Raw genomic sequence first — 18,484 nt, 5'->3', positions numbered from 1 at the left:
ATGTAACATAAGTGAAACAAACTATAGATGATTGACATCTGTCAGCTATTTGCAGTTGAATTGTTGATTTCCAACTTGACAAGAATTAGAAGTCAAAAAGATAAATTTCAACATCTAAAATTATTTTATGTTTAATTATGTTCTACTTAACAAAACTTATCAAGCAGTTGTAATATCAAAATAGCAATTTTTTAGTTCTATCTGTTTTCAGTTCTATCTGTTCCGAATCCTCCCTCTTTATATGATGCAGTAGCATTACATTCTAAGTTTTTGAATTTTACAATGGAGCACATAAATAATTGCAGTGTATGTGCATTCAGTTATTTTGAAAAGAACACAGCATTAGTTAAATTAAGAGGCAAGTTTACAAGAAGGATTTTAGCCAGTACTTTATGTCAGCAACTTCCCAAATGTACATTAAACTGCTTACAATTTGTTTCTGGTTTTATTGGATGTTTTATACTAAATTGTTAAGTTCATAAAAATGCCAAGGCAGTTCTCAGCCTTTTGAAGAAAGCATTGGCTCACCAGCTCATATTTGTTTTTTTAAAGGCAGATCTCTGACAAAGCAGCCAGAAAAGAATCTTTATTGGCAAAATGTTTACCTAGTTTCACTCCCCTGCACATCTTCTTGTCATTTAGACATTCAACACATTGATTATTCTTATACAGCACTAACAGTGCATGCTCAATTTCAATTCAAAATAACACCAACAAGTTAATCCTACACAACATTATCAAAGGAATATCAGAATCAGATATTTTCACAAGGGATCTGGATAAAATATGTGCATAAATTTCCCCACCAGGACAGCCAGCAAATGCAAACAACTGCACTGCTTTGGAACAAGTGTTAATTTTACTCTAGTTTCTTTCTCAGTTAATTTTCTCTCTTTTTCCTTCTGCGTGTGTTGAGTCACTTCCGGCATCCTATTTTATTCTCCTTTATGCCCAGGCATTTTGATAGTAATCATACTCTGCTGAAATTTGCTAACACAGCATAGCGGTACATAGTACACAGCATAGCACACATTTTATGGAGTTCGAGTAAATAAGTGCATTAACAAATTGATTCATTGGAGTATCATAAAAGTCTACCTCAGAAAGTACCAAACTGACTGATTTAGTGGAGCAAGGAGAGGAATTAATGAGAATGGAACATGATTAATACTTCAACTGGAATATCATTGCACAGGTAAAACACACAGTGCAAATTTTTGATGCATGATAACTGCTCAGGGTATTTTGATAGGTTCCAGGAATTGCCAGTATCGTTCCTGCTCTGCGTGAACACTTTGGGTAAAAGTCGCACCATATTAGTGAGGGGATTACTACATGTGCAGGAAACATCTGGCAGAAACTAGCAGAGTTGAACTATCATAACATATACATGCTTATCACTGAAGGACATAGACTATTTGGCCCCACTGATCACCAAGTTCTAGGTGGACTGTCAATTTGTCACATTGCTATCAGCCTCCACTTCCACAAAAGCGGCCAAAATATTTTTCAGGTTAAAGATGAGAAAATAATTTTTTAAAACAGGACGTGTAATGAGATGCCACTAGGGAATGTGATGGCCTAGTGGTATTATCGCTAGACTATTAATCCATAGAAGCAGGTAACATTCTGGGCAGCTGACTTCGAATGCTGCCACGGCAGATGCTGGAACTTGGATTCAATAAAAGAAAATCTGGAATTAAGAGTCTACTGAGGACCATGAAATCATTGTCGATTGTTGGAAAAACCCATCTAGTTCACTGATATCCTTCAGGGTAGGAAATCAGGCCATCCTCACCTGATCTGGCCTACGTATGACTCCAGGCCCACAGCAATGTGGTTGACCCTCAATTGTGCTCTGAAATGGCCTAGCAAGCCATTCAGTAGTACTAATCGCTACAAAGTCTCAAAGAAATGAATCTGAACAGGTCACCTGGCATCAACCTAGGCACTAGAAAAAAAATGACAATGTCACAAAGAGCCCTGTTGATGCTGCAAAGTCCTCCATACTAATGTCTGAGGGCTCATGCCAAATTTGGAAGAGCGGTCTCACAAACTAGTCAAGCAACAGCCTGACAGAGTCATACTCATGGAATCATACTTTACAATGTCCCAGACACCATCATCATCATCCCTGGATATGTCCTGTCTCACCGATTGGACAGACCCAGACAGGTGGCAGCATTGTAGTATAAAGTCAGGACAGAGTTGCCCTGGGAGTCCTCAATATTGCCTCTGGACCTCAAGAAGTCTCACGGCTTCAGGTTAATCATGGGCAAGGAAACCTCCTGCTGAATACCATATACTGTCTTACCTCAGCTGATAGATCAGTACTCCTCTATTTTGAACAACACTTAGAGGAAGTACTGAGGATGACAAGGGCACAAAATGTATTCTGGATGGAGGATTTCAATGTCCATCACTAAGAGCTGCTCAGTACAACTGAGCTGGTCAGGTCCTAAATAACATAGCTGCGAGACTGGGTCTGCTGCAGGTAGTGACGGACCAACAAGAGGCAAAACCCTACTTGACCTCATCCTCACCAATCTGTCAGCTGTAGAGGCATCTGTCCATGACAGTATTGGTAAGGATGACCACAGTACAGTCCTTGTGGAGACAAAGTCCGGCCTTCACATTTAAAATAATTTCCATTGTGTTGTGTTGCACTATCACCATGCTAAATGGGACAGATTTTGAACAGATTTGACAACTCAAGACTGGGCATCCATGAGGCACTGTGTGCCATCAATAGCAGCAGAATTGCACTCCAGCACAATCTGTAAGATCATGGCTTAACAGATTCCTTACTCAACCATTACCATCAAGCCAGGGGATCAACCCTGGTTCAATGACGAACACAACAGGGCATGTCAGGAGCAACACCGGGCAGACCTGAAAATGAAGTGACACGTGATGAAGTTACCAAACAGGGCTACTTTCATGCCAAATAACTGAGCAGCAACAGGTTAAAGACAAATAAAACTGCAGATACTGGAATCCTGAGTAGGCTGGAAGAACACAGCAAGCCAGGCAGCATCAGGAGGTGGAGAAGTCAATATTTCAGCCATTAACCCTTCTTCAGAATTAGATGTGGGGGTAGGGGGAGCTATAGATAAAGTGAAGCGGGAGTTTTGTGGGGAGAGTAACAGAAGGGTGAGGTAGTGATAGGTGGAAACAGGTAGTGGTATGACCTAGTTGGTCCTCCTGTTACGAATCGGATTCATCTCTCCCATCAACCAACCAGGTTGTATCTACTACCTGTTTCCACCTATCACTACCTTACCATTCCACTATTCTCCACATTACACCCCACTCCCCTTTTCATCTGTAGCTCCCCTGCCCCCACGTCTAATCCAGAAAAATGGTTAATCTCTGAAACGTTGACTTCGCCACCTCCTGATGCTGCTTGGCTTGCTGTGTTCCTCCAGCCCTGTTTGTCTACAAGTGATAGACAGAGTTAAACGATCCCACAACCAACAGATCAGATCTGAGCTCCACAATCCTATCACATGGTGGTGGATGATTAATCAACTCACTGAAGGACAAGTCTCCACAAATATCGCCCCATACTCAATGATGGAAGAGCTTGGCACATAATATAAAAGATAAGACTGAAGCTTTAGCAGCAACCTTCAGCCAGAAGTGCCAAGTGGATGATTCATCTTAGCCTCGTCCAGTGGTCCCCGGCACTAACACCAGTCTTCAGCCAAGTCGATTCACTCCAAATGATATCAAAAAATGGTTGGAGACACTGGATGCTGCAAAGGTTATGGGCCCTGACAATATTCTGGCAATAGTACTGAAGATTTGTGCTCCAAAACCTGCTGCTCCTCTAGACAAATTACAATACTGGCATCCAACTGAAAATATGGAAAATTGCACATAAAAGACAGGACAAATCCAACACGGCTAATTACCACGCCATCAGTCTCTTCTCAATCATTAATAAAGTGGTGGAAGGTGTCATCAACAGTACTGTCAAGCAGCACCTGCTCAGTGAAACCCGGTTTGGGTTCCACCAGGGCCATTCAGCTCCTCACCTCATTTCAGCCTTGGTTCAAACAAGGAGAAGAGTTGAATGCCAGAGGTGAAGTGAGACTTACAGCCCTTGATATCAAGGCTGCATTTGACCGAGTGTGGCATCAAGGAGCCCTAGCAAACCTGGAATCAATGAGTATCAGTAGTAAACACTTCGGTGGTTTGAGCCATACCTGGCACAAAGGAAGATGACCGTGGATTTTGGAGGTCAGTCATCTCAGATCCAGGACAAATCTGCATGAGTTACTCAAGGTAGTGTCCTAGACCCAACCATCTTCAGTTGCTTCATCAACTACCTTCCCTCTATCATAAGGTCAGAAGTGAAGATGTTCGCCAATGATTGCACAATGTTCAGCACCTTTGGTGAGTCCTCAGATACTGAAGTAGTCCATGTTCAAATGCAACAAGACCTGGATAATATCCAGGCTTGGACTGACAAGTGGCAAATAACATTGGTGTCGCACAAATGCCAGACTCTGACCATCACCAATAAGAGACAAGCTAACTACCACTCCTTGAAATTCCATAGTGTTACCATCACTGAATCCCCCAGCATCGACATCCTGGAGGTTCTATTGACCAGAAACTCAACTGGACTCACTACATAAACACAATGGCTAACAGAGCTGGTCAGAGACTAGGAATACTGCAATGAGAAATTCAGCTCCTGATTCCCCAAAGCCTGTCCACTGTCTACAAGATACAGGTCAGGTGTGATGGGATACTCTCCACTTGCCCAGGTGAGTGCAGCCCCAACAACACTCAAGAAACGTGAAACCATCCTGGACAAAGCAGCCTGCTGGATTAACATTACATCCTCAAGTATCCACTCCCTCCACCACCAACACTCTGTACACACTGCTGATACTATCTATAAGATGCACTGCAGAAAATCAACAAAGGTCCTTAGACAGCACCTTCCAAACCCATCACCACTTCCATCTAAAAGAACAAGGCAGCAAATGTATGGGAACACCACCACCTTAAAGTTCCCCTCCAAGCCATTTATCATCCTGACTTGAAAATATATCACCATTCCTTCACTGTCACTGGGTCAAAATCTTGGATATTCCTTCCCAGTAGTATTGTAGGTAAACCCACAACTGATGGTCTGCATCATTTCAAGAAAACAGCTGACCATCATCTTCTCAAGGGCAAGGTAATAAATGCTGGCCAGCCAGTATCACTCACACCCAACAAAATGAATAAATAGATAGATAAATTCTGGCCATTGTATTTACTGTAAGAAATTATACAGGCATTTTATGGGGAGGCAAATCCTCAAACAGTTTCTCATAAAGCTTTTAACATACTGAAACTACCTTTTTAACATATTTAATGAAATATTTTACTCCTTGTTATGATAGCAGATTATTCATTCATGAGCCTTTTAAAACTATGATTAGCAGATACAATGCATTAATATTATTTCATCTATTAGAGATGACAGATACACAGTAAACTATTAACTGAGGTTGTGAGAGAGAGGTGAGTCTTCATTTGGTTCAGCTTTGATGACGGATGTGACAGTCAATCCTCAAGAGTCAAGTTCTGCCACAAGTGCCACACATGAAGCTTCCACATGATAATGTGGGCTATTGTTTTCGGTGCTGGAATCTGTTCTTAAGCTGTTTCAGCCACTGGTCATTGTGGCTGTCCACAGGAGATGTGGCCATATTACTGACTCCTCAGACACACCACTCATCGTCAGGCTCTGGCTAGCTCACCATTTTGGAAAGCCTTTGGATGGGCGAAAGCTTTCCATTAGGGTAGTGGGCACAATACATTGAAGTTGCCTCTGTTTGATCAGTCTCAATACACTGGGAGCTATACCATCAAGATTACTGCCACATTTGGGATTTTATCTTGCCAAGGTATAATACATCACAGACGTCAAAGATTTCGAGCTTATTTTCTTGGAAGCTATAAGTAATCCATGTTTCATGGCCATATAGCAAGTTTCTAAGATCACAGATCTTACTGGGTCCTAAGGGCCTGCTTGACATTATCCATGTATCTTTCATGAGTCAACCAGAGATAATTACTGCTTTCCTAATATATGTAAAGGATTTGATCAGGGTACGGACTGTCTGTCATCACAGACTCAAGGCAGCAGAATTTGCTAATCACATCCAAAGTGGATTTATTGTGATTATGTAGGAAAAGTGCAACAGCTTGTTCTATGACATTTTCTTGACATTTAAAATCAGGGATACCCTATTTCTAGGCATAGTCGAAGGGTGTTTATAGCTATGTTCTTGTGTACCCAGTCAGTTCAGCAACTTCAGTTTAGAGATGTTTACTGATCATGACGCAAGTGTTTTTATCTTCACTTTCAATCTTGACAGATTGTAGAGCTTGCAATCTAACCTAATGTAATAGGTTTACGTATTTGGCGGCAAGCTGAAGGACTGGAAGACTGAGATGAAAATGCTAAATAGATTTGGACTATATCCTGTTTCACTCCATTTTTCATTCACTGTTGGAATTGGAGCCATCAAACTGTACAGTACTGTGCATCTTGTCATGGAAGAAGTAGATGAAACTAGAGGGCTTGATGGACTTCCAATTTTTTCAAAATTTTCAAGAGTCCTGCTCTGCTGACAGCATTAAATATCATAGTAAGATCTGCCAAACTAAGGTAAAGACCTTAGTAAAGACCTATCTCTTATACTGCTCCTGTGGCTATTGTACCAGGAAGATCATGTCCATAATAGATCTGCACAGAATCTGCACTGTGTTTCCAGGTACTCTCGGTCTACAAGGAAAGTGAGTTTTTTTTTAAGTATAGGGAGTGAGATACTTTGTAATTGTTGCAGTGACTCCTGCCACCTTCGATCTTGCACCATGTGATGATTTTTACATCGCACATTTTCTGTGGAATGGAGCCTACCTTCTCACAGAGAAGAAGGTCAAAACCATGGGGGAATAAATGGATCTTGCCACACTTGTGCAGTTCAACCGGAAACCCATCTTTGCTGGCTAGCCTTCTATTTGCTAGACAGTCTATTGAACCTTCTCAACATAACTGATGAGGGTTGTTTATTGAACCCATCCCTGACAAGAGGTGGGGTAACAACATAAAGCATGTTGGGAGAGCTGGTGGCATAGTGGTAGTATCATGGTAATCCATGAACCCTAGGTTAACATTATGGAAAATGGTTTTAAGATCTACCCTAACAGATGGTGGTTTGAATTCAGTGGTTCTTGTGGTATTTCTACCTCTGGACCAGAATGTCTGGGTTCAAGTCCCACCTGCTCCAGAATACGTCCGAACATCTCTGAACAGATTGATTAGAAAATGTCTAAAGCATAAACTATGTCTCATGGAATTACAGTTCAGCATTGTGCTCAGTGGGACAGCTGTTTATTTCTCTGTGAATACCACACCATGTTTTGATTTCAGGAGAGCAATTTTTGTGATAGTAGGACTAATGGCTTCATGATCTCTCTGTACATGGCTGGTAGACTTCTATTGTCACAGACAGTCTGAATTTCTTAATGTAAGTTGATCCTAGTTGTAAGTTTGCTCACTGAGCTGGAAGGTTTGTTTTCAGGCATTTCAGAGGATGGTAGATGGGGGTCCAAATTGATGTGTTTATTGATGGAGTTCTGGTTTGAATGCCAAGCCTCTAGGAATCCCCACGTGTGTCTCTGTTTAGCCTGCCAAAGATGGATGTGTTGTCCCATTCAAAATGGTATCCTTCTTTGTCTTGATGTAAGGATACTAGTGATAGCTGACCATGTCTTTTGGTGGCTAGTTTGGTGTTCATGTATCCTGGTGGCTAGTTTTCTACCTGTCTGTCCGATGTAGTGGCACAGTCTTTGAATGGTATTATGTTAATGACATTTGTTTTGTTTGTTGTTTTTATAGGGTCCTTTAGATTAGATTAGATTAGATTAGATTACTTACAGTATGGAAACAGGCCCTTCGGCCCAACAAGTCCACACCGCCCCGCCGAAGCGCAACCCACCCATACCCCTACATTTACCCCTTACCTAACACTACGGGCAATTTAGCATGGCCAATTCACCTGACCTGCACATCTTTGGACTGTGGGAGGAAACCGGAGCACCCGGAGGAAACCCACGCAGACACGGGGAGAACGTGCAAACTCCACACAGTCAGTCGCCTGAGGCGGGAATTGAACCCGGGTCTCTGGCGCTGTGAGGTAGCAGTGCTAACCACTGTGCCACCGTGCCGCCCATCAGCCGTTGTTTAAGTGTGTTGGTAAGTTTGTGGGCTACTATGATGCCAAGGTTCAGAGTCGTCTGGTCATTTCAGAGATGCCTTTGATGTATGGTAATATGGCTAGAGTCTCTGGGCACGTTATGTCTGCTTGTCTGGGTTTGTTGCTTAGAAATTTGCAGACTGTGTTGTTTTGGTACCCATTCTTCTTGAACATGCTGTATAGGAATTTCTCTTCTGCTGCTCATAGTTCCTGGGTGCTGCATTGTGTTGTGGCCCATTTAAATAATGTCCTGATGAAACTCCGTTTGTGGGTGTTGAGATGATTGCTTCTGTAGTTAAGCATCTGGTCTATGTGTGTTGCTTTCCTGTAGATGCTGGTCTGAAGTTCTCCATTAACTGTTCATTACACTGTGGTCTCTAGGAAGGGGAGTCTGTTATTGTTCTCCTCCTCTTTTGTGAATTTTTTGCCAGTAAGGATATTGTTGATGATGTTGTAGGTTTTTTCTACTTTGCTCTGTTTTGTAATTGCAAATGTGTCATCCATGTAGTGGGCACAACGTTTGGGTTGGATCGTGGGGAGGGCTGTTCATTCAAGTCTCCACATTACTGCTTTTGCTAAGAAGCCTGATATTGGTGATCCCATGTGTGTTCCGTTGATTTGTTTGTAGGTCTTGTCATTGAAGGTGAAGTGGATAGTGAGGCACAGGTCCATTAGCTTGAGAATGTTGTTCTTGCTGATGAAGTTGGTGCTGTCTGGTGTTTGTGTCCATTCAAAGTGGAACTCCATCAATAAACACATTAATCTGGGCCCCATTTACCAAACTCTGAGAAAAACAACCAGGAACGATATCACCCACCTTAAGAGACCAAGACACATAAACACAAAGCGGGACATAACACGAGCACTTCACCAAAGCCACACTAATGATATTACCTAGCATGGTGACGAAACATCTGAAAACAAATCTTCCAGCTCAGCGAACAAACTTACAACCTTAACCTCAAATTGAGCTACAAACCTTCTCAAAAATTGCAAATAAGTTGATTCTGTTCTTGTTTGCAGAGTACCTTAAACTTTTTGCATGGTTGTCTTGGCTACTTTCCAGTCACGTAATGTTATAACTGTTGGATATGAGATGAGTATTATATGGAATTTTGCTGGCATTAATGATAGGTGCCATGTCAGCCAAGGAGGTCTCACATAAGGTCACTGTTGCATGTTCCACCTTTTCCAAAAGATGCTTCTGTTGCTTTGCAAAATGGTTGTGCTTCGTTACTTCCAAGCTTCATCAATACCATTATTGACACTTTCTAATTAAACTTTGATCGGTAGTAATTGTTCTGGAGATAGTGCAAAATGCTGGCATTTGACATCATTACTTCTGCAAAGAATGCTCCCTCAATATTGCATTGGAGTCAGCCTTGATTTTCATGCTCAAGTCCTGAAGTGCGATTTGAGTTGAGAAACTTCTGTGATAAGGCAAGAGTGCTGCCAAATGGAGACATAGTGGCATAGTGGTACTATTACTGGACAAGCACTCCAGAATCCCTGGCCCATGCACTGGGGACATGGGTTCAGTTTCTACCATGGCAGCTGGTGAAATTTGAATTCATTAAAGATTTGGAATTGAAAGCTAGTGGAGACCATGTAAGCACTGTTGATTGCTGTGAAAATTGATCTGTTGTCCTTACTTGGTCTTGCTTCCATGTGATTCCAGAACCACAGCAACGTGAATGACTTTTAACTGTTCTTTAAAATGGATCATGCAAGTTTCTCTCATCAATGGAACATTAAAAAATAATACAGCCACAGACAACAGCTAAAATGCACTAATGCCTGTTTGAGCCAACAAAAATGCAGAACTGAAAAGCTTCGACTAGTACAGGTACAACTGTAGCAAAAATGCACAGTGGTGTTTTTAGAGAAAGCAGCTGACCAGTATTTTAGAGAAAGCGACTAACCAGTATTGTGCCTGATGGGCTTCTGTACTCTATCATGGTGCCTGATTCTACTCGCATTGACAGGTTGTTAAAGCAACTATGCAACCATTGCAACTATAAACTATTGAGAAAAACCATGCTTTTTCTAAACCATCAAAGTACGGGTTTGGGGTTCGGAGGGATCGATTGTTTTAGTGATGGCTCTAGTGAGAGAAGAAAGTTCTGCGGTATTATGAAATGCTGGCATTGTTGACTAAAATGAAATGATATTAAAAATTAAAAACCCATTGGGAAAATTACTCCTTAACAGGCCAGTGATTCGTCTATTCCAATGACTAAAATGACCCCATTATTTGATTAATAACAAATTAATTTCATTTAAACATCTTCACATTGTGTTTGGTCTTCTGCAAAACTTCAAACATTCCAAAACATCATGATTTTGACATTTCAACTAGGTCTAAAATGGGTGGTTTTCCAACAGTGCACTCTCAGTGAGCAGTCACCAAAGCAGCATAATGGAAATTCAAGGCAATTTGTACAAGACTTTCCAAGCATTCATCTCAATTCTCAGGCAGGCAAGCACTGTGCATGCCTGAAATTCCAACATTTGTTTCTGCAAGATATGGTTTTCTGCCAGGATAATCCCATTGGAAAATTAACTGTGCTTATTGAAAACCTGATATGAGTAGAATCTATTCTACAAGAAGTATGAACCAGGACTTCTCAAAGTCCATGGGAATTAAACAAAATAAAACACACAGTGAAGTTTTATTCAGGTTGAATTAGCAGCAGCCCTTGTATGTAGTGTAGATTTTACAAATACATTTGTCACAGTAGGATGTGGATTTTGTTAAATGCATATGTGAATCATATTGATGTGTTTTATGCTCAGGATCTAATACTTTAATTGAATGGCCAGGAATACTCTGCTGTTTAAGAAAATATGAGCTAAAGATTTGATTTTTTTCCACCAGGGAAAGGTTATGTTCTACTTAAATTATTCAGTTGCAACATTATTTCTTGCAATATAAGGTCTTTTGCTTTTACATTTAATTTTATTAACAGCTAACTGATTTTTTGATGAGGGTACAGTTGCACAAGGAAAGGTTTGAAAAGATTGGGTGTATATTTTTTGGTGTTCAGCAGAATTAGAAGTTCTTTAACTGAACAGTATAAAACTCTGGGAGGCCTTGTAAAGATAAATACTGAGAGGTTGCTGGACAACCTAGACTTAGAGGTCATAACTCCAGGATGAGGAAACAGCATTTGTTTGAGGAGACAGAGGTGAGAGAAATTATGCAACTTAGCTGATGTGAATCTTTAGAATTGTCTAGCTCAGTGATTGCAGATTTTTAGTCATTGAATTAAAGTGATTAGTAGACTTTTTTTACATTAAGCGGATGGAATGAAATAGGGATACTAGAGAAAATCGGTGTTGATTTTGAAGATAAATCACAATCTTATTGCTTTTTGGAGGAAGTTGGAAAGGTTACATGATCCTCACCTGCTTCTATTTCTTATATATTAACATAAATATAACCTTCAAAATGGTTTGAAGTTAATGTATTCAAAATAATTGCATAACTGCATGTTGTTTTCTTTCTCTTGCTATTAATTTAACAGTTGTATTACAATATATAATAACAACAACATTCACTAGTATACTGCTTTTAACATATTAAAATGCTTAAAGGCAATTTACTGGAACATCATGTGACACTGAGTCACATAAGAAAATATTACAAAAATGGAGTCACATCCAGATCAAGGAAGTAGGTTCTAAGTGCTTCGTAAAAGAGAGAGAGATATAAAGATGGAGAAGTTTAGGGAGTAACTTCCAGAGATGACATCTGTTGTAGCTAAAATAAATGGATGAAAATCAGGATGTAAAAGAGGCCAGATTGGAGCAGTGCAGATATCTTAGAAGAGTGTAGGGCTGAAGGAGTTTACAGATGTACAGAACTGCAAGGCCATAAAAGGATTTGAAAATAAGAATGGAAGAATTAAATTCAAGGTATTTCCTGAATCCGAACCAATGTCAGCAAGCACAGGGATGATGGGTGAACCTGTTTAATGTAATTAGGTTACAGTTAGCAGAGATTTTGAATAAGTTTAAGTTTATGAAGGGTGGAAGCTGGCAAGATGGCCTGGGGAGAATGGAATACATAAACTGACAACTAACAAAGGTATAGATTAGGATTTCATAACAAGATGAATTAACACAGAAGTGAAGTGAAGATAAGCAACGTTGGTGATCTCAAAAATATGAGGCCAGAAGCATAAGGATGAAACAATGGATCCTTCTGAAGACATGAAAATTCAAAGCTTTAAAGCAAGGGAGGAGACAGAAAAGGCTAAATTGCTAGAAGATTTGAAATTAAAATTGCAGCTCTGGTTCTGATAAAGGTAGGTTTCAATTGGCATTTAGTGCAAAATACACTAGACAAATTCCAAAAGACACTGTCAGAAATTGTGTTCTTGGTCAAAAGGAGCACCAAGAGGAAAGCATTTAGAAATCAACTGCTGACCTGTCAAAAATGTCCAGATAATCGACAAATGCTGTAGCCACAGAACTAATGATTAAAAATCTTGCTAAGAAAAACTTCTAAATTGTGCTGACCTACTGTGTCCAGTTTATACAAGCAAATATAACTATTTAGCCAGCAAAGCTATTATAGGCTGACTTCAATTTTTAACTTTTTTCACTTCAGAAAATGAAACTCAAAGAAACAACACATTTGCAAGTATCATTGAATCTGATTATAGCTTTATCCTTAGTAGTATTATTCATTCTTATCTACTTTTAATTATTGTATATGTATGTTATCACATTTACTTGAAAAACTGCAGCAATATTTTTGCAAAAACTAAGCTCTTCTTTCAGACTGAAGTTTTGTTGCTGGTTATTTTAGAATTGAAATACATGGAAATAAAAGTGGAGGGGTTTACATAAGCAAGTTGATACATATCCTTAGCTAATGGATCACTCTGAGGACGTGCCTGATGCGCTTGTGACATTTACTGTGCGACTAATTGGTTATCAATTTATGAAAAATTACTGTGAACAAGACAATGGGGGCTGAGCAAATTATCTCTAAGAACTCCACACAATACAATAAATCCTGGTAATGAACTGGAAAATAAAAATCACTGATGTATGTCAATGTCACCTCAATCAGTTTCTACCATGGGTTGAATGACAAGTTTGATAGTTCCACCAAAGAGCCAGAAAAGGCATGATAGACGGATTGGCCTCCTTTTGTCCAGTGTTAGTCTATGATTCTGTACCTGTTAATTAGCTATGTTAAAATCAAAGGGCTTCCTGCAGTGTTCATAAAACTCTCAAGAAGTACAGAATAAGGTATCCTGCAAGAATGAAGTTTTTCCCTTAAAATTATGCAACAATCACTTGGTTATAATATGCCTTTCATTAACAGTATACTTTCAAGAGTAGTAAGTATTCTTTAAGTATGTTTCTTCTGTTGTGTAATCATATCCTGCAGGTTCTTACACAACATTGATAACAATAGTAAATGCATCCTGATGAAGGGCTTTTGCCCGAAACGTCGATTTCGCTGCTCCTCGGATGCTGCCTGAACTGCTGTGCTCTTCCAGCACCACTAATCCAGAATCCAGTTCTCAACTGTCTGGTTTAAAAGCTAGTCAGAATGTTAAAAACTAAACTGCTGTGTGAACACAGAAGCCAGCCATTTATCTTTAAATATTTGTTCTTCAGGAACTCATGAAATGTTACCAGAGCAATCAATGGTCATAAAATCTTTGTTTAAAAGAATGCAGGATCTCCTTCATTCGTGCTGACCCATAGGAATATATTTTCATGTTCCTCCACACACCAGTGGCTCCTCTTATTTTAACTTTGCAGTAATGATTTCTTCAATATGTTGACATAGGCCAATTGAGTGTGATGTGACCCTGAACAATGACATGTTATGGATCAGTGTCACACTTCAGCAGATTAGCCAGGTTTAAACCCAATTTAGTTCCACACTGTTCTGCTTCATACTGAGCAAGAAGGCCTTCAATAAAAGTCCTTTGTCTTGCAAGTAAAATGTAAAGGGGATATCTTAACAGGAGGGAACACATGTTGGAATACCCTTGCAGGACTTCAAATGCGAACCAATACAACCTTAGGCTTTGCTGTGCTGGGGTAAAGAAGAGATAAGAGAATATGGGATACATGGGTAAATAGGTGAATCAAACAACAGCTCAAAACCTAAACTCCTTTTTGATGGTTGCTAAAATTGAGGTCAAAGCTCATGGGATGATTGTGAACAACATCTTATATGCTAAATGCAAATTCTGGCAGCAGAGGGAACAGCAGTGCCTCTCTCGTAAACCAGACCTTAGATTAACTTTCCTCAATTAGCTCTAGACAGCTAACTGGAGTTTGTGAAAATGGCTGGTGGCATCCCCATCTTTTTTTTAAATGCCATTGTTTAAGTAATATTGCTCTAACCTTGCAACACAGTGATCAACATTTCTGGGGAAGCATCAAAGATTAAAATTAACCAAGTATTCTGACATCGTAGCAACATTCCTGTCACTCTGTTGCTGCTGCACCCTGAAGAATGAAGAACCTCTGTCAGCAATAAGTAATCCCCAAATACGTGTCAAATCCTTGTCCATCTATTCAATCACTCACTAGAAAATATATTACGAATGGAAACTCAGAACATTTCTGTTGGGTTATTCTCATTTTCTACAGTCAAGCGTCCAGCTTCCACTGAAAATTAGTTAGGTAATAGTCAGGAAATGAAGGCTTATATTTCTACATTGTGGTTCTTTTAAATCCCTGAATTTAGCTATTAACACTAAATAAAATAACTGGCACTGTGTATGGAATTCAAAATACAGTATTGCAAGGTTAGAGCAATGTTACTTGAAAAACAGCATTTTAAAAAAAGGAGGGGGATGCTACCAACCATTTTCACAAACTCTAGTTAGCTGTCTGGAATTAATTGAGGAAAGTTAATCTGGGATCTGGGTTATGAGAGAGGCAGTGCTGTTTCCTCTGCTGCCAGTGATCATATATACATCAACATAGCACCTAAGAACTGAGCTCCAAAACTCTGTTTCAAATACCAAGTATCATTGGCACACTTGCACTCATAGTAAAGGATTTTACTAAACAAACCCATATGGGTCCTAACTTTGCCCACTGTTTTACGGAATAGATTGAGCATTCTTAGTTTCAGTTCAGCTCAAGCCCCCTACTTCGGCTCTTTCTCTGGTATGTTGATGGCCTTTCCTTTGTTCAATATCATTTATTTTAATATTTTAAAAAATCACCTATTTTGTGAAAAGATGGAATTGCATATATATTCACATTAAAAAATTGCCAAATACCCAATCCACATCAGAGAAAGTGAGTCAAGAATGTGGCGCTGGAAAAGCACAGCATCCGAGGAGCAGGAAATTTGACGTTTCGGGCAAAAGCCCTTCATCAGGAAGGATTAACCCAAGTCAATCCATGCTCTTCCAATTCTACCACTCCAGTTCATCCCTACATCCAACATCTTTGTATGGAAATTTATGTCTGTGGATAGGTGTGTGTTGCCCCTTTAAGAGAGTGACCTAGAGACTGGAGCTAGGGGAGGCTGTGTAAAACTGACTGTGGAGCTAAGAGAATTAAATAAAGTATTCCCGAAAGCTAGCGTGCTTCCAATTAAACCTGTTGGACTATAGCCTGGTGTTGTGTGATTTTTAACTTTGTACGCCCCAGCCAACACCGGCATCTCCAAATCATGACTGTTTAATTTTACCCTCTGTCTACTTCATGTTCTATTCATGGTTAGAAACGTCATGGACAGGCTTGATCTTGAAGTGCAGCCCAATAGATTGAAAACTGGACACTTCAAACCCTGGACAAGATAATAGAAAATGAGCAAACCATCTGGATCCTTGAACTGATTTACATCAATTTGAGCTATAGGGAGAGGCTGAACAGGCTGGGACTGTTTTCCCTGGAGCGTCGGAGGCTGAGGGGTGACCTTACAGAGGTTTACAAAATTATGAGGGGCATGGATAGGATAAATAGACAAAGTCTTTTCCCTGGGGTCGGGGAGTCAAGAACTAGAGGGCATAGGTTTAGGGTGAGAGGGGAAAGATATAAAAGAGACCTACGGGCAACTTTTTCACACAGAGGGTGGTACGTGTATGGAATGAGCTGCCAGAGGAAGTGGTGGAACATTTAAGAGGCATTTGAATGGGTATATGAATAGGAAGGGTTTGGAGGGATATGGGTCGGGTGCTAGCAGGTGGGTTGGGATATCTGGTCGGACCGAAGGGTCTGTTTCCATGATGTACACCTCTATGACTCTATGACTTTATAATTAGTGACCTAATCTTAGATGATATAAATGAAATGTGTTCATCTGTTATTCCAATTTCCAACTCCCATTATCCTACATGGTCAGGTGGAGGCCACAAAGCATCATCTTCCTTTGTAATTTTGCTGTTTTCTATGATTCACTTTAGTTCATCCATGACATTTTCATGTATGTATGTCTGCTTCCTAAACAGGACATCATTTTCATAATTGCTGCTTTTAGTATACCTTAGTTTACCTTGATCATAACAATACTGCATCCTGCACTCATACAAAATGAGAATATTCCATCAATTTTACTTCATACGTTCAACTTTACTTCAATTTCAATCAGTCCATCTCTGATTTTTCCCTTCTTAAACCTCTCTATCTAAATTTCAGAGACTTCCAAAACTGCTTTGATTACATTTCCTTCTATCCCACATCCTCCCATCCCATGTTTCTTCCTTTCTCCCAGTTTTTCTATGGCATCTGTTCCAACAATGCCACATTCCACTGCTGTCAATGTGTATTTTTTTTCCATCAATACTGGATACAGGGTACAAATTTCACTCATCCTCACCTTCCAATCCATCAGCTTCTCTTTTCAATGGATTATCCACTGATATTTCCACCATGTTCAACATGATGCACATCTTAATCTCCTCTTTTCTTTCAGCATTCTGAAGCAGTTAAACCTCCCTCTCACACTGACCTATTCTTTTACCAACTTTCCAGCAACTTCCAAGGCCACCTTTTCCATGACCACACAGAAGCTACAACATCTGTTCTTTCACCTTCTCCCCTCATTCCAGATGGAACAGTAATTTATATACATTTCATTCAATACTACATTTTGTGCTCTCAATGAGGTCTCCACTACATTGGGGATACTGAATAGAGATCAGATGATTACATTGCTGACTAGCCTCATTCAGTTGACAGGTATAACTCTGAGCTGTTATTCATTTATTATTGTAAGTTGCTGTCCAGTTTTAATTCCAAACACTATCCTTAGCCTCCTGTCGTACTTGTATGAAGTTCAGTAGATATTTAAAAAGAGAACCACATCTTTCTCTGAAATACTTTGTAAGCTTACTGACTCAATATGAAGTTCAACAATCTCAGAATCCAGCTACTGTTTCCATTTGTTCCTCAGAGTAAAGGTACTGTCCTGTGTTTGACCCTGTCATCAAACTTTCATCCTGTTTGTCCATACAGCATCCCTGCCTTTCCCGTGATCTGTACTTGTTTAAAATCTGACCTCATCTAGTTCTGGTTAAAGGTTATTGATCTAAAGTCATAGAACTGTTATGCAGAAGGAGGCCATTCAGCCCATCGTGTCTGCACCAGCTCTCTGGATGAATGATTTTCATTCTCTGTTTTTCATTCTACCGATGCTCTTTGACCCCTTTCTGACTATTTTCAGCATTTTATGCTAATATTTCAGGCTTTCAGCACCTGTGGTATATTTTCTTAAAAATCTTTAAGATACACTCTTCTAGCTGACATGAACTGAAGCCTTCTTTGTATTATCTTCTGATAATTGTCTTTCAAAGATTCTCCCTCCATCAACGTTGTCAATTTACAAGATTCAACCATCTTAAAAGCAAACCATTAGATATTATCATTTTTAAAAAATGCTTTTATTTTAACAGATAGAGGTCAAACGTCTACAGATCTAGTAGCCAGTATACATTCTAAAATGTGGTTGACTGTAAATTCCAGCACAGATTCTACTAAAGTATGTGGATTCTTGGATGGGGGTGGGGTTACTAACAATGCTTTTATGTTGCTTGATGGCACACTATGAGTTGGGTTTATGACAGACTGATCAAGGAAAAGACAAGGCAAAGAGTTGTCTTCAGACTTAGACTTCAAAGTAAGACTATTTATTTTACATTAACACCAAATACTAATCACTCAATGGTGATTATTGGTGAGGGCTAATGAATCTTCTTTGTATATTCATGTTCATGTGG

The 18,484-nt window shown here is 39.7% G+C and overlaps 1 protein-coding gene and 1 pseudogene across 1 annotated transcript in view; both read right to left on the bottom strand.

Moving 5' to 3' along the window:
• Window positions 1-18,484, bottom strand: part of gpc5a (glypican 5a) — a 1,026,959-nt gene that overhangs the window by 682,921 nt on the left and 325,554 nt on the right. The gene's annotated exons all lie outside the window — the stretch shown is intronic.
• Window positions 15,977-17,140, bottom strand: LOC122551187 (annotated as a pseudogene).

This window comes from Chiloscyllium plagiosum, chromosome 6, assembly GCF_004010195.1.
Source record: "Chiloscyllium plagiosum isolate BGI_BamShark_2017 chromosome 6, ASM401019v2, whole genome shotgun sequence".
Classification (NCBI taxonomy): Eukaryota; Metazoa; Chordata; class Chondrichthyes; order Orectolobiformes; family Hemiscylliidae; genus Chiloscyllium; species Chiloscyllium plagiosum.
The sequence above is the reverse complement of the archived record's forward strand: the minus strand, read 5'-3'. Positions and strand labels throughout refer to the sequence as shown.